The 16,592-nt window shown below is 35.2% G+C and overlaps 1 protein-coding gene across 1 annotated transcript in view; it reads right to left on the bottom strand.

Annotated features, from left to right (window-relative positions):
• Window positions 1-16,592, bottom strand: part of LOC123319277 (low-density lipoprotein receptor-related protein 2) — a 62,571-nt gene that overhangs the window by 45,510 nt on the left and 469 nt on the right. The gene's annotated exons all lie outside the window — the stretch shown is intronic.

Here is a 16,592-nt window from a genome sequence, read left to right as displayed (position 1 = left end):
AATTCGGTATCAGCACTTACACATTACTTAAATCTTTAATGAATTGAAGTGTTCGTTCATATTCAATCTGGAAGTATATGTTCTGAATGTTTCTTTCGATCAAGGAGTGCTGATAATTTCTTTTTCTTGCAATTACTGATGTTTTCGATAATTTTTGGATATTACACTTCTTCAGAATATTATTTCCATTCATATGTCGATATCTATCTTCTATCTCATAGTTATTTCGAATGATAAGTTTAGGAAATAATCATTTTCAATAACAGACGAAGAATTGTTTAAAAAGATGCATCAATAATGAATGTACCTAGGTTTGATTGCCGCTGAATGCTGATTTCCTGTTCTTAGACTCGATTATCGATGATTAATGAAGAATAATGTTATTAACTCTACTCGCAATTATAATCTTCATGTGGAGAATGTAGTGAGAAGTACATTATGTTCACACGTTCTTCTTGTTGGAACCTGTCGGCGGAAAAACATTCTTTGGGTGCAGAAATTCATTATGTACCATTTATGTCTTTGACGGAAGCGAATACTACAGAATCCTACCTCAATTGTTTTGGTGTTATCGACGAGAAATTCAATACGGATGGGTATTAAGTACGAGAAGTTCCATATAGTTTTTACGGTTTCAGTTGAAAGAGTTGCATCATTAGTTGTATATTCGCCGTATATCTTAGGGTGGGTTGTAACTCAGTTGGTTAACCAACTGGTTATGAGACCAATGGTTACTCGTATACTCTGTGTTTACTAGAGATACGGTAGAAATGATTTCTTGTCTGAAAACATTGATGTTTTCGTGAAGAAACATAGGGTCGAATATGCACCCAGTCTGAGATGTAGGGATATTCAAATTTAATGCTCCTCAACCTTTATTACCTTCAACGTGTTGGGCGAAAACAGCATAGTTCAGAAGTTATGAGCAAAGAACTGAAAAGAGTTTGTGAATTTTGGGGGATTTATATCTTCCCAAATTCAGCACAGGGTCCCCAATTGAAAAACCCAGTTATCCCACAGCACCCCTGAACAATCAAGTCAGTCCATTAAATTAATAATAAGTAAGAATTATTATTAAATAAATCTTTCAACTAGAGTTTCCATTCAAAAAATCAGAATTTTGAAAATCGCTGGATCGAAAAATTTAATAAAATCATGTTCGAATTACTAATAAAAAAGTTGCTGTACGAGAATGTATTGATATCTAGTTAGCCTAGACCAGTTCCTCGCATAAAAAAAATATTGCGTTACCATAGCAACGAACAATAACTCATTAGAAGTGTCAGTGTGAAGTTTGAGGTCAAAAAAGTAAACCAGAGTTACGCAATAAAATAATAAAAAGAACGAAGATGTCCACCGAAATTGTGAAAATCGAAAAATTGGAGTAACGAGCCATCATTAAATAAGTACCTGTATTTAAAAAGGTTAAGATGTAAGCAGATTTACGAAGATATGCTTAATACCCTTGGTGATCAATGTTCTTCGTATGCGACCGTGAAAAATTGGACTACAAGCTTCAAAAGAGGTAAATTTTCCATTGAAGATGATGACCGATCGGGAAGGCCAGTTTCTGTGTCGATTACCGAAAATATCGATGCAGTTCATGGTTCTTATCAGACAGTCGAATTGGGCTAAAACGGATATCTGAAGCACCGAATATTTCATACGAACGCTTTCATCGTATAGTTCACGTCAATTTGGACATGAGAAAAATTGCTACAAAATGGATCCCCAAATGTTTGAATGTTGACCAAAAGCGTGCAAGGGTAGAAGCATCGCGTTCGATCTGTGCTCGATTTGAAAACGATGTAGACTTCTTGAACCGAATTGTTACTATGGATGAGACTTGGGTACATTTCTATGATCCAGAAACAAAGCCACAATCGATGGAATGGCGGTACTCTGGTTCTCCAAGACCCTAGAAGTGTCGTGTCCAAAAATCTGCTGGAAAAGTTCTTGCTTCAGTTTTTTTGGGATTGCCATGGAGTGATCATGATTGATTTTTTGGATAAGGGTAGAACAATAACCGGAGATTACTATTCGACATTACTGACCACTCTACGGGAAAAAATTGAAGAGAAAAGAAGCGGAAAGCTATCCAAAGGTGTTTTGTTTTTGCAGGACAACGCCCCTGCACACATATCTCAGGTTGCCATGCAAAAAATTCGTGATTCATAATTGAATTACTAGAACACCCCCCTTATTCACCAGATTTGGCTCCATCCGACTATCATCTCTTTCCTAAACTACTACTAAAAAAGGTAGTAAATTTTCTTCCAACGAGGTGGTAATAAAATCTGTGGAGGTCTGGTTTGCAGAGCAAGAAGAAACTTTTTTTTTGAAAGGTCTGGAGACGTTGCACGTTTGCTGTAATAAATGTATCCAATTAAGAGGAGACCATGTTGAGTAATAAAATATTTTGACATTGAAATTTTGTTTGGTTCTATGGTAGGCTAAGAATTTCTCAATATATCCTGGTAGAATGTCAAAATGATTTTCGAGTAAGAGTTAAAACAAGCGAGTTGGTAATTCAGCACTATTTAAAATGGCAACTTCTTCATTTTTGTTCATAACTCAAAATCTAGAAATGTTGACCGATTCTGTTTTCAGATTTGGATTAGTTAGGAAAAAAGAGCTCGAGAATGTGTCATCCGTTTTTTTCTAGTTCTCATAGTTCTCGAAACCCACTCAGTAGACAACGACTGTTGTCCAGCCTTTATGTTTTATATGGAAACAGCAATCAGGAAAGAATTACAAATTCTGAAAAACGCCATAGTTTCACGATTCTTTCTTGTGTGGAATCAATATCAATTTTCACTTCGTGAGGTCAGTACACTTTACTAAAATAATGAGGACGATCGATAATAACAATTCGTATTATTCGAAACATACCAAAAATGGTAGGTTCAAACAAAACTTTCGTTTTGTTATATTGATATTCATCACAATAAATATTCTAAACGTCCGCGATAACCTTAAACTGAATTGAATATTACTTGCGCTTCACCTTCATCTACGAAGGTGTAAAAGGAGGAAGTTATCTAGGTACATGAAACTCTTAAGAATGTTCTAGAATATCTACCAGGTTCGAATGGGTATGAAGGTTTTTTGATAAACGCTTTCATGATAAATTTTCATCACGAAATGTGTCGCCGTGGAATATTTTTCGTAATGAAGGAGACTTTTTCAGACAAATGTTCTTTCTATAACGTATATTCCATAAGTGGACAAGAATTTCATATATCCATGAAAATGTTTTATGCTCGGTTTTATGCGGATACAAAGTTAACTCTTTCCGCTGAGTAGATCAAATAGGCCATTATATTTTTGCAACAAATTTGGTCTGACGTTTCAACCTAAATGTAAACGAGGTTATCTATGATTTGATGTTTATGTTCTGTGTCTATGATCATCGGATAGTGGTAGTTGTCAAATATACCAAGACAGTGTCAGAAAAACAATTTCTGAAACTTCGGAAATTGATGCATATGGAGGCGATACAAGTTCCTTGTAGAACATAAGAATCCTATAGATATTTATCGTAGAATATGAAGTATTCGTAGAATATTAACTAATCGACTAGCGGCATTTCAATTGGGCACTCCTGGAATATTATTGGTAGCAGGAATGTAACTCAGTTATACCATTTGCACCTTCATCATGAGGAATAGATAGCCTAGAATGCTACCTCTGGGTGAAACGGATCTACTAATTAGAAATTGGTATCCTGAAACTATGAAAGGTTCAGTCATGGGTATTATAGTTGGGGAGCCCATGATGGTGAATCTGGATTTACTCCAGCGTGCCAGATTAATATAAGGGCAGATACATTCAAGTAGATTTTGAAGATTAGATATGGTATAAAAAAAGGTTTTATGATATGTTTGCACTGTTTATGCCCTACGTGTCTCTGATAATAAATTAATGTTAATCTGGCCTTACGGAAGGGTTGAAAATGGTGAGAAAATATTTTTTTTCAAACAAGTCAGATTTTCAGGGGATATGTTAATTGGTCTCAAAGAAAACTACGTTCCAAGAGACTGCCAATTCGGACGTGATACAAGGTCACAGCGGTCCTTTGAAAATGCAAATAAAATTGTTATTTGTACATACTCGAGCGTGTCAGATTTTCATACAGATGGTTAATCTCGGTGTTGCAGAAGTGTTGATCCATTTATCTGACACTAATCAGGGAAGGGTTTCTTAATCTAATAGTTTCAAGATGATACAATGAATTTTTTTCAAACATCTCCCTTCCTGTATCTCCAATCGTTTTTGCATTCATCATAAAAGTTGCAGATAATAAAATTCTATACAACTTTTATCTAAAGCAATTTTACATACACTCAACCGTTTTTGAGCTATAGGGACATGAGGACGAATGGCCTAGCCATAAATGCGAAAGGCCAAGGTCAATGCCAGGCGGACCCAGTCTTATGTACATTCATCACTATATATCTCAAAAACCTTTGGAAGTAGCAAATATTGCTTCGGACAAAATTTGTACAAAATGGTATGCTCTAAAACTTTTATAATGAATGCGAAAACGATTTGAACCCAGGGGAGGAGATAATTGAAAAAAAAACTTATTTTTGTGACCTTAATGACCAATTTTAATTTTTTCGGCATGCTGAAACTGCCAGGTTATATTTTTTCAGTTATTCTTGAATCATTAGCTACAAAATTAGAAAAAGAGTCACCGCGCTCAAGTACATACACCTAACGTTTTTGTTTTACAAGTTTGGCGCCCTGCCGCACATTTTCGTCACGCTTAAATTGTCAGATTAAGAGAATTTATACTTTTTAACATGTTATTAACCACATACAGGGTGTTTTCTAATTGAATGTCAATATTTATGGGGGTGATTTTTGGGCACATTTTAAGAAAAAAACTTCATATGAACATATGTCTTAAACGTCTTATCTTTTGAGATACAGGGCGGTAAAGTTTTCAAAAATGAATCATTTATTATCAATGTCTACAATACCACTTCAAATATTTCAATGAAATTTGTCATACATGTATACTATGAATCAAGAGTCATTTTTTAATGTATCACTTTTTTCTTAATTTCCACAAGTGACGTTTGTACGTAATTTGACCTTCCTATTTTGGCAGACATTGATGGTACGCCACAGATTTTTAATGAAATAAAAATTATTTTTGAAATTCCCAATCATTCATTACCAAAATTGATCACTTGACTTTTTTCAATCCGATTCAGAGTTTCCGCTTAATAAAATAAAAACCGTTTCTCTGCGTGATCATAACAATATGCTTAATACATACATATGACAATATCATCATGCAGAGACATACGTAAATTTTATTTTTTAGGTGAAACCCGTGAGTCGGACTGAAACATTTCAAGAGATCAAATTTGCTCATAGTTGAATACAGTCAGTGGCGTGCCACTGAATGTCTAAATAATACCACCCTGTATCTCAAAAGGTAAGACGTTTAGGACATATGTTCATATAAAGTTTTCTTTTTAAAATGGGCCCAAAAATCACTCCCATAAGTATTGACATTCAATTAGGAAACATCCTGTATATCCAATCTGACACACTCGTGCATGTAAAATGATTTTTTTTTTTATTCTAATAGGCTGTCCTAGACATTTCCCCCATATACAGGTTTAATTTTTGGTAGAGGTGCTCTACCTCTTGGGCTCTCCAACTATTAGGTTATTCTGAATATCATTCTTTCATCAAATTATGATCTATACCTACAAGTCCATCCAATGAGTCAATTGGATTTCATTATAGGAATGAAAAGGTTTTAGTGATTTTATTCTGGAAATCGAACGACTGTCAAATCGATTATGGAACAATCAAGGATTTGTGAAACCTGCTCTTAATCTTGGATTCAACTGCATGGATTTTTATCGTTTACCTAACCTAACCAAAAAATATTGAAATATTCTAAATAAAACTGGGCGTTCTTAGTTCAAACACTGTAAGAATATTGCTCATATTTCTGAGCCAGACACCCTTTAGTGAGGGTGAGCCGCATGAGGCTCATACAAATTAAAATTTCAATAATTTTTCAGCGAAGACGCACTTGGACTGTCAAGCGAATATCCCGCTTCCTGTCGTGGACTCATTAACTAGTATAAGTGGAATTAAAGCAATTTATATGTAAGAACGTAGTGCTTGGAAACCTTACGAAGAGATGTTGCCAGTATCCTCATTACAATATCACTATATTCACGTTACTCTATTAAGGTCGACCTGTGCCGGAAACAGAGAAAGTCTGGTGAAACAGTGGAAACTATGCTCCGCTGGATTTTCGTTTCAGAGCGAATTCATTTTAGAGCCCTTTGAAGAGGGAGGAGGATTATCTTGCACAAAATTCACTCGGATTCGTTGTTGAATTAATTGTGTCCGGACAAAACCACTCTAATTTCTGAAGGAAACTAAAATAAATGGTATCGCAATAACAAGTGGAAAATACAATCTAGAACTAAATTCTGTATTTCTTAAATTGTTCGGCAGATCACCTTTCAATTCGAATCAAGGAAGTCTTCATTTCTGGAAATAGTGGTAAAATGAAAAATAAAGCAGCGTTCAGAGAGTTCATTACTTGAATAGGTGACCATTCTGATTATGAATGAATGAACGAGCAGTTAGAAGCTCCTTACTTATGTGTTTTCATCTCCTCTTTTTTGATCCACTGTGATTATCTTTCAAAAAGTTTCAAGAATTAAGAAAAACAATGGATAAGACCAATCAATCGTCTACCTAACTCAGCACTTCTTCATAGATAGACGATAGCCATTCTTTGAATATCCAGGAAAGGTACGGATGATGAGAAAATTAGGAATAGTAGAACCCGGGTATTCTTATTTTTTTATATTTCATATTATCCTAGAGGGATTCACTCGAGCGTGTCAGATTAATATGTATAAGGGGATATACCTTGGACCCTTTAGAGTACCTCTACCAAAAATCAGACCCGTATAAAGGGGAAATTGTCTAGGACAGTCTGTCAGAATTTAAAGAAAAAACGATCATTTTAAATACTCGAGCGTGTGAGATTAAGATTTATGTGGTTAATTACATGATGAAAAGTGTTCATCCTCTTAATCTGCCCATTTAAGCGTAAGGAAAATGTGTGGGAGGGCGCCAAACTTTCAAAAAACAATCAAGTGTGAATTCTTGAACACGGTGGCTCTTTTTCTTATTTTAAAGCTAATGATTCAAGAATAACGGAAAAATATAAACCATGAAAATTGGTCATAAAGGAACAAAAATAAGTTTTTTTTAATTATCTCCTCTGCTGGGCTTCAAATCGTTTTCTCTTGCAGTATAAAAGTTGTAGAGCATAACATTTTCCAAAAATTTCGTTCGAAGCAATTTTTTTTACCTTCAGACGTTTTTGGGATATGCGACTGGGATTCTACATTGACCTTGTCCTTTCGCGTGTATGGCTTATCTCCTCGCCTACATTAAAACTATTACAGGTTACAGGTACAGGAAGGGAGATATTTCAAAAAAATGCATTGTTATCATCTTTAAACTGTCAGATTAAGAAAACCCCCCTGATTAGAGTAAGACTAATGGGTCAACACGTCTACAACAGATTAACCATCGAGTTAGCCATCTGTATGTATGTAAAAGTAACGATTTTTTTCCATTTTTAAAGGACCGTGACCCCGAGTCACGTCCGAATTGTCAGTCTCTTGAAAAGCAGCGCTCCTTAGGTGAAATGCAATCTGATACGTTAAAAAAAATTATGCTTTCATCAGTTTCAACTCTTCCATACTGCCAGCCCCACCACGCAAACTGTCATCAGAGACAAAGACACAAGTGGGGCATATATACAGTATCAATCTGACCATTTTTTTCACATCTTTAAGAACCTGCAGACGCTTTGCTCACCACTGAAAGTGCATACATCGTAGAACTTTTTTTTCATTCTACCATCTGATCTTCAAAATCCACTAGGTCTCCATGACGCTCGAGTAAATCCCGATTCAGCATCGTGGACACCCCAACGACTAACCAAGTAAATTCCATCAGCGAATCTTTCCAGTGACGAGATTAAAGTTATCATAGCAACGAACAATAACTCATTAGAAGTGTCAGTGTGAAGTTTGAGGTCAAAAAAGTAAACCAGAGTTACGCAATAAATTAAAAGAAATCCACAGAAATTGTGAAAATCGAAAAATTTGAGTATCGAGCCATCATCAAGTACCTGTATTTAAAAGGGTTAAGAGGTAAGCAGATTTACGAAGATATGCTTAATACTCTTGGTGATCAATGACCTACGTATGCGAAGTGTATGTGTGTATGTGAAAAATTGGTCTGCAAGCTTCAAAACAGGTAAATTTTCCATTGAAGATGATGACCGATAGGGAAGGCCAGTTACTGTGTCAGTCCCCGAAAATATCGATGCAGTTCATGACATGATTTTATCAGACGAATTGGGCTAAAACGGATATCTGAAGCACTGAGTATTTCATATGAACGTCAATTGAGGCATGAGAAAAATTGCTGCAAAATGGATCCCCAAATGTTTGAATGTTGACCAAAAGCGTGCAAGGGTAGAAGCATCGCGTTCGATCTGTGCTCGATTTGAAAACGAAAATGTAGACTTCTTAAACCGAATTGTTACTATGGATGAGACTTGGATACATTTCTACGATCCAGAAACAAAGCAACAATCGATGGAATGGCCACATCTGCTTCTGCAAGACCTAAGAAGTTTCGTGTCCAAAAAAACTGCTGGAAAAGTTCTTGCTTCAGTTTTTTGGGATTGCTATGGAGTAATCATGATTGATTTTTTAAATAAGAGTAGAACAATAACCGGAGATTATTATTCACCACTCTACGGAAACAAATTAAAGAGAAAAGACGCGGAAAGCTATCCAAAGGTGTTTTGTTTTTACAGGACGCCCCTGCACACAAATCTCATGTTGCCATGCAAAAAATTCGTGATTTAGGATTTGAATTATTAGAACACCTCCCTTATTCCCCGGATTTGGCTCCATCCGACCATCATATCTTTCCTCAACTGAAAAAAAAGGTCCTAAATTTTCTTGCAACGAAAAGGCAATAAAAGCTGTAGAGGTCATTTTTTTTAAAGGTCTAGAGACGTTGCAGGTTCGCTGTAATAAATGTAATGTAATAAATTAAGAGAAGAATATGTTGAGTAATAAAATATTTTGACATCGAAATTTTGTTTTTTGTTTGTAGAATAAGAATTTTTCAATAAATCCTCGTATATCTTCAATCGTAGGTACAGATTTAGCCCTTGCCACCAAATTCCCAGACTTTGTCCCTAATACTAAAAGCTTCCTAGAAAATGGGCAAAAACCATCCCAAAACGACCTCTCTACAGTGGAAGTCTCACCTAAAACAGTGTTAAATCATCCGTTCTAACTAATTCGCTTAACTGCTCAAGTTACGTAACAATCCCAACTTGTTTGCCGCTCATTGAAAACCCAAACATTAAGGCAGGAGTAATCAATATTGATTGGCGGAACAGGTACATCTCGAGGCGAGAGAAGACGCTAATTCCACGGTTCAACTAGACAATGTCGATTTTTGCAATGTTAAGGTCACCAAATTGATCAAATTTCCGGCTGTTGCAGATTCGTTTGTGCTCTGCGGTATCGATAATGATCTCGTTTCCTCCCAAGTTATTTCAACAGCGGTAATCAGATGGTTTAATTGTTGCCTCAGGTTTCACTGCAATTATTTTTTGGATTTACCGGTGCTTTCGTTAGTGTGGCGCGAATTGATTATCGTCTATAGTCTAAATTGATACTTCAGAATATTATATTTTGTATCGTCCTTCTGCGTTCTTGAATGATGGTTTTTCAACTATTAACTGTATGAACCCACCCTGAACGATAAATTAGAGTAGTGTATCTACTATATTTGTCAATATAGTACGAAAGCGCATCCAAATGTACAATTCCGACTTGCAAGTTAGAATTCTGACTTGCAACTCCGAATTCTGAGATACAAGTCGGAATTCTGAGATACAAGTCGGAATTCTGAGATACAATTCGGAATTCTGAGATAAAAGTCGGAATTCTGAGATAAAAGTCGGAATTCTGAAATACAAGTCAGAATTCTGAGATAAAAGTCGGAATTCTGATATACAAGTCGGAATTCCGACTTGTGAGTCGGAATTTTGAGATGCAAGGCAGGAGAAGGGCTAAAATAGGTCTAATGACTTTTGTTTTTTTCAATTTGATCCGTGAATGTGTTTTTGGCTTGGAGGAATTTTGGATGAATGAAATGATATTCTAATCTTCTCTTCGGTTGCACCATAGCTGAGCTGTCCCAAAGCTTCGTGCTCAGTGCTTGTGAAAGCACTTGGAGTATTTTCGTACTCCCGAGAATTATGCTCCTGGGAATATTTCAAAACCTTTCTTAGTGCTTAGTGATTCAAGCACTTTATCGAAATTCCTACACCCAGTTTCATAATCAATTTCAAAGTTACTTTAAGTTTCGTTTAGTGTCAGTTTCGGTAGGGTTAAAGAAAAGCTTTAAAATCGAAGGGGCTTTGAGTTTGATTATGAAACTGGCCGTTAGACCTTAGTACGACGAACCCCTCAGAATCTCTTTGAGCTTGTCAGAATCAATAACATTTGAAAGAAAAGTGAAAGAGTAGGCGTAAGGGTCCAAATGTGTCTATACATGCTTTGAATTAGACAAATCTACTCTACAGAGGGCATTTTGCTCACATGATTCGGCAACAATCGAATGCAACGAATCATTCGACCAATTCTAGCCCCATACTGTCTTGTATCTCAGAATTCCGACTTGTAACTCAGAATTTCGACTCGTAACTCAGAATTCCGACTTGTATCTCAGAATTCCGACTTGCAAGTCGGAATTCCGACTTGTATCTCAGAATCCCGACTTGTAACTCAGAAATCTGACTTGCAATTCGGAATTCCGACTTGTAACTCAGAATTCTTACTTAGCAAGTCGGAATTATACATTTGATTTTTTTTGTGTGGCCCGCCAGCGCTTTCGTAATATAGTGTCAGAAGTGTTATAATTTTTTCAAAGGATAATAACCGCTATTATATCTATCAGAAATGATTCCCCAGGATGAAAGGATTCTGTAACGGAAGAACAGAAGAATCATCAAAGAAAAATTTTAAATATTTCAATACTGATGGCACTCCTAAGACAAGTATTCGCCAAAATTAGCAGAAGATTATGACGAAACTCTTCACACTGGTAGTATGGAAAACAATTCTGTGAAAGGATTTTTTTGTCGACCTGAACAAAAAATGACATTTTACGTACTAATTCCCAAACGAAAAGTCGACTGTTTTTGATGGCGAGTACTTTTCGTCCTGATTCACTTTTCGTACTGATTTACTTTTCGTCCGGCTTTAGTCACTAAGCAGTAAACTGGATCCCGGGCGATTGAATCAATTTTGTGAATACACAATTAGATGAAAACATAAGCTCCTGTGACAATAACTGTCATTTGATGTTGTCAAATTAATTCTTCACGAAATCGACTAGATTTTACCAGTGAATTAGGTACCTGGTCTGAATGTTCAGTGTAATAATGAATGGATAGTGTAAGCGATATGGATAACAGTAACACTTCACCAGAACTCAGGGAATTGGCAATTAAGGATACCTAGATGAGGCCATAAAACGGGTAACTTCTTGCTTTCATAAAGGTATGTGAGGTCGACGAAAAAATGCAAGAAAAAATGTGATAAGCAGCTCGGCAAAAAACTGTCTATATTGTCTCGCCTGCTTGCTATCCTCGGCTGCGCCTCAGCTATCAATTTGAAGGCTTGACTGTAATAGACAGTTTTCCATCCTTGATACTTAAATAACTATTTACTCGTTATGTTGTCAATAATTTCAATCAAAAAATAAGATTTTCCAAACAAATATCCCCATTTGGAATATAAAGTTAGAATATTCCGAACAATTAGACAATTTTGTGAAATTCGCAGTTTTTTTTCTGTTAATATCCATGCCACGAATTTTCAGCAAAGGATGATTCCAAATGTATACAAGGTGAGTCTTTGGACTCGTACAAATATTTCAACAGTAGATGCTTGAGGTGAAAAGAAACACTTTTTTCCTTACCATTTTTCACGAATCGACTCGGTTTAAAAGATACAGGCTGTTGAAAAACCACAAAAAAATGTTATTTTCAGTTCTATCTCACAAACGGTTTCGTCGAATGAAATGAATTTCGGAATATATTTCATTTATTTGATGAATCTTTATCGAACACAAGATATCACCCACTTCTTCCAGTTTTTTCATTATGACCATTACGTACCATAAAAATGCCAAAAATTCAAAGAACCCAACTCTTGAAACTAAATTGGACGCTATCTAATGAATATTTGAACGTTTTGTAAAATAAAAGTATTCCTCATATTTTCTCGTATAATGCGCCATTTTCGAGTAATTTGATGTTCAAAAATTGAATTTAAATTTGAAAAATGGGTACTTTGGCTGAATACAACTGTGTTTAAAAGATCCACAGATGTATTGTGACACAGAGTTAACTACTTATTCTAAGGGTAACGTTGTTTTTCCAGGGCTGGCACAGCTCATTATGAAAACTTAAAATGACTATATCTTTTTATCAGGGCCGTATAGAAAAAAGTGTTTCTTTTGACCTCAAAAATCTTCTGTTAAAATATTTGTATAAGAGTCAAAGACTCACCCTGTATATTGTACCAGAACCAAGCAAAAACATCTCTTCCAGAATTCATACCCATCAAACCTAAATCTAGTATTCAATAGTGCGTCTCATGGTTCAAATACAAGAATGTTTCGGAATTGTATCAGATCATTCGTCTTCGGTATTGGGAATATCATTTTCACGTGCTAATAGACCGTTAGATGACAGAAATAACCTTCTCAATTCGTGAGAAGAGAGACCAAACCGGTCTAGAATATATTTTAAACAACGGTTCCTCAATGGTAATGAAATTTTGCACTTCTGCCTCGTCCTGCTGAAAGACCCTACCAATTTGCTGCTCCCATTGGTTCGTTTTCAACGCCACGCAGAATATCTTCGCAATCTCCAGCAACTTTGATGAGGGATTAAAATAAATACTAGCAATCGGTTCTCGTTGAAAATGAGAGAACCACACTATATGACAAGGAATCACCTCTTAATTTTTTAGCAACTATTCAGTTACATCTTGTATTAGTAGATTACTTAGGAAACCTCATAAGTATTCAACTATGAACTTGTGAAAAACAACGAAATTCTTGCCTAAATAAAAAAAAATTCCATGTTCGATTCTTTAACTATATTATGAAAAATTGACACCAATTGAAGGAAGAATAAAAAACTTCTGGAATAAATCCATTTTATTTGTAACTAGTTATTCACTTGCGTTTTTTAGTTGGGACGCCCTGTATACAGGAGCCTATTAATTATACTCGATTCATTATTATAATTATCATAATTAGGATTGATGCCAATTCGATTAGATCAAAGACTAATGTATAGAAAATCGATGTTGCAAATTTAATCGTGTTATAATTTAAAATATATTCCGTTACCCTAGACCAATCACCAATTTGTCGAGAAGGAAATTCCAACCCAGTCAACCCGAAAACGGACACGTGATTCGTTGCCATGGGCATCGGAGATGATCAGTTAATGATCGGTTCCTAAACTGAAATTAAGTTCGAATTACATAACATTTCTACAAGAACTGCCGGTACATTATCATACATAGTCCGTTTCGTGAGACCAGGTACCGAAAGGTACACTCTATATCAATTAATTGGATGACCTTGTCGGGAGTCATGCTTTTATCATGATATGATATTATAATAATGTAACATTGACGATTGGGTAAAATTGGGTGAATTATGGAAATTTTCTGTTTTCGCTTAGTAGATACTACTGGTTTCGGTATCTGGAAATTCTGATGAGTCGATCAGGAACTTCAATATCATGACGTCAATTTGAGTTTCCTGCTAATTACATACTCATTCATTTATTTTTATAATTGTGATTTTAATTTCGCACAATTCATCACTTACTACCCCACAAAGGTCATATAAGAGCACAAAAATCCTTTAGATGTTGAAGAGCTGGCCGGTTAAATCTCTTCGGAAAAAAGATGGTTAAAAAAGGAAATAATAGATACCATACACCGTCTCATTATCCAGTAAAAGATTCTTTTGGGAGGAAAGATCATACCCAAGAAATCCTAAGGAAATGAAATAAAAAATACCCATGATGGTACAAAACACCTGAGGTCTGAACACGATGCAAAATATAATCTTATTCCACAGATTGGGCTCGCACTGTATGACTACATAAAACTCGACATAAAACATCAGCCTCCTATTGAGAAAATTTTCACCTTTGATCTTAAGCTTCGAAGGAGTTTCGTGCTTCAACTGTCTATCTAACCAACAATAATCACTACCTCTAAGTATCTGAGATCTAACCTTTCATGAATAGAAGAGAATGGTCAATAAGGTATAACATTTATGGAGTCCAGGTCGATAAAGGAAAATTTATATTAGTCGCGATATTTTTGCAACACATCTGATGAATATTGATAAAACATTTCGCCATCCAAAAATTTCACTAAACTGAGAGTCTGTTATGAATAAATTTCTTTACTAGGACGCTAGTGAAGAATTCAAAGAGATGCGAAATTATCTGCTTACTGTTCATCTACTTTATTTTCATATCTTAACATCCACTCTGCCGGCAGGTACTTGATACTAATTGAAATACTTACCTTCAAGTATATTCTTGAATGGAGAGCTTATAACGGCAGTTACCAGTTGAGTTATTATGAAGTGCAAAAATAGCCTCGTTAACGAAGTATTCTGGATAATTATACAATATCAAATTTACATTAACTTGATTTTGATGTTTATTTGAATAATGACCACATATGTGTTCTTTTTCTTTATGAAGATAATAATCGCAAGAATTTTTTTGGAATATCATTTTTAATAATCAATTTCATTTCAGAGCAACGATCTCTATTTTAACCACATTTTCGATGAGGCTCAAGATGAATTTCCTTGCCAGAATCATATATATATTAATCGCTCTCCAATTGTTTCCCCTCAGAATAAACACGAAATAACAATTCAGCAAAAAAAAATTGAGATTGAAGATTGTTTACATTGTAAAATTGCAGCAGATACTTTGTTTTCATAGGTATCAAACAATAATATATAATTCTGTTTAGAACGCATCGTTCCAACATAAACCTACAACGTGGAATTCTACCTGTTTAGGTTACCGGGGCCGTTCAAAAAAAAATCAGTCTGAAACTTGGAATAAGATTGAATCGGAGATAAAAGTCCCTGGCTAAAATATTATTATATTAAATGCATAATATTTGTCTAGGAGAAGGTAGATATTTGACCATTGAATTAATTTTTTTCTATTGCACAATTGAACAAGTTAGCTGCTGGTAAAAATCAATCAGTATAAATAGTTAACCAACTCATTTAATCGAGAAATTAAGTAAGAAAATGTTCGTCCCCACTTCATATCTGCTAACATTTTCATAGGACTGGTTGAAAAAGAATACAATAGAGAAAACTACGAAAATTTTGAGTTATTGTAATTTAATCAGTTAGAAGAGCTTCAACGCGTAGGAAAACCTAGTTTTCTCGAGTTAGGTATTGAGAATTTTCGGTATCACTTCAAGAAAAAAAATTCTCATGAAAATCATAACTGTATAATGAAATTCAACGAATAAAATTTTTTTGAAAATTTCATAGCAATATTTGACACCATTTGAATGAATCTTGAATACTAATACTTTGAGCAAATGTTGCAGATTTTTTTTAGAAACCTAAGATATTATTTGCTTAAGAGTTTCAACCAAAAAAATTAATGATTATTTCTCCATTTCCAAATCAGTTTTCACGAACTCGCGAAATCATAAATTAGACTTTTTAGTCAGTTACGTAAAGTGAAGACTACCAAAAGCTAAAAAAATACATGCATTTTTTCCGTAGAGAAAATAATAAATAAAGATCGGATAATGGGAATCTGGAAAAAAAGAGTTGAATGCATTGAGATTAATCTCACCTGCCTGAACAAATATTGACTGATGACCTAGTAAAATCTCATGTTATAATTGAAAATCTGCTATTTCTCCGGAAAATTTCTAGAAAACTCGAGAAGATTAGGGCGGTGAAAATTACTGAAAATTAATGCATTGGGGGGAATGAACTTCGCAGATTTCAGAAAGACAGTTTCTCGAAAGATTCGCAGACGCCAGTTTCCAAATATTGTGCAAGGCTTCTTCTGACTTTTCGATTATAATAAGGTACTATTACCTGCTCAAACGGTACTTCGTATGACTCGTAAAACTGCGGGTATCTACAAGAATAATAGAGGTCAAGCGACACATCGTAATGTGTTTTGACTGTTTTTACAGCTATGTTACCATTTTCGATTAGGAGCGTACTTTCATCGGGAAATAAGTCTCGAAGAAGACAGGAGGAGGAAGGAAATGTTTAGACCTAATTTAGTTCACAATTAAGACATGCAGCTATACATGTTTGGTCAACTATGACCAGCGATGTTCTTGCTGCAGGTGACCCAGTTTCCGCACTTTTTCCTCAACGAG

Source organism: Coccinella septempunctata, chromosome 1 (assembly GCF_907165205.1).
Source record: "Coccinella septempunctata chromosome 1, icCocSept1.1, whole genome shotgun sequence".
Lineage (NCBI taxonomy): Eukaryota > Metazoa > Arthropoda > Insecta > Coleoptera > Coccinellidae > Coccinella > Coccinella septempunctata.
Note: the sequence above shows the minus strand (reverse complement) of the source record. Positions and strands in the feature narration are given on the sequence as shown.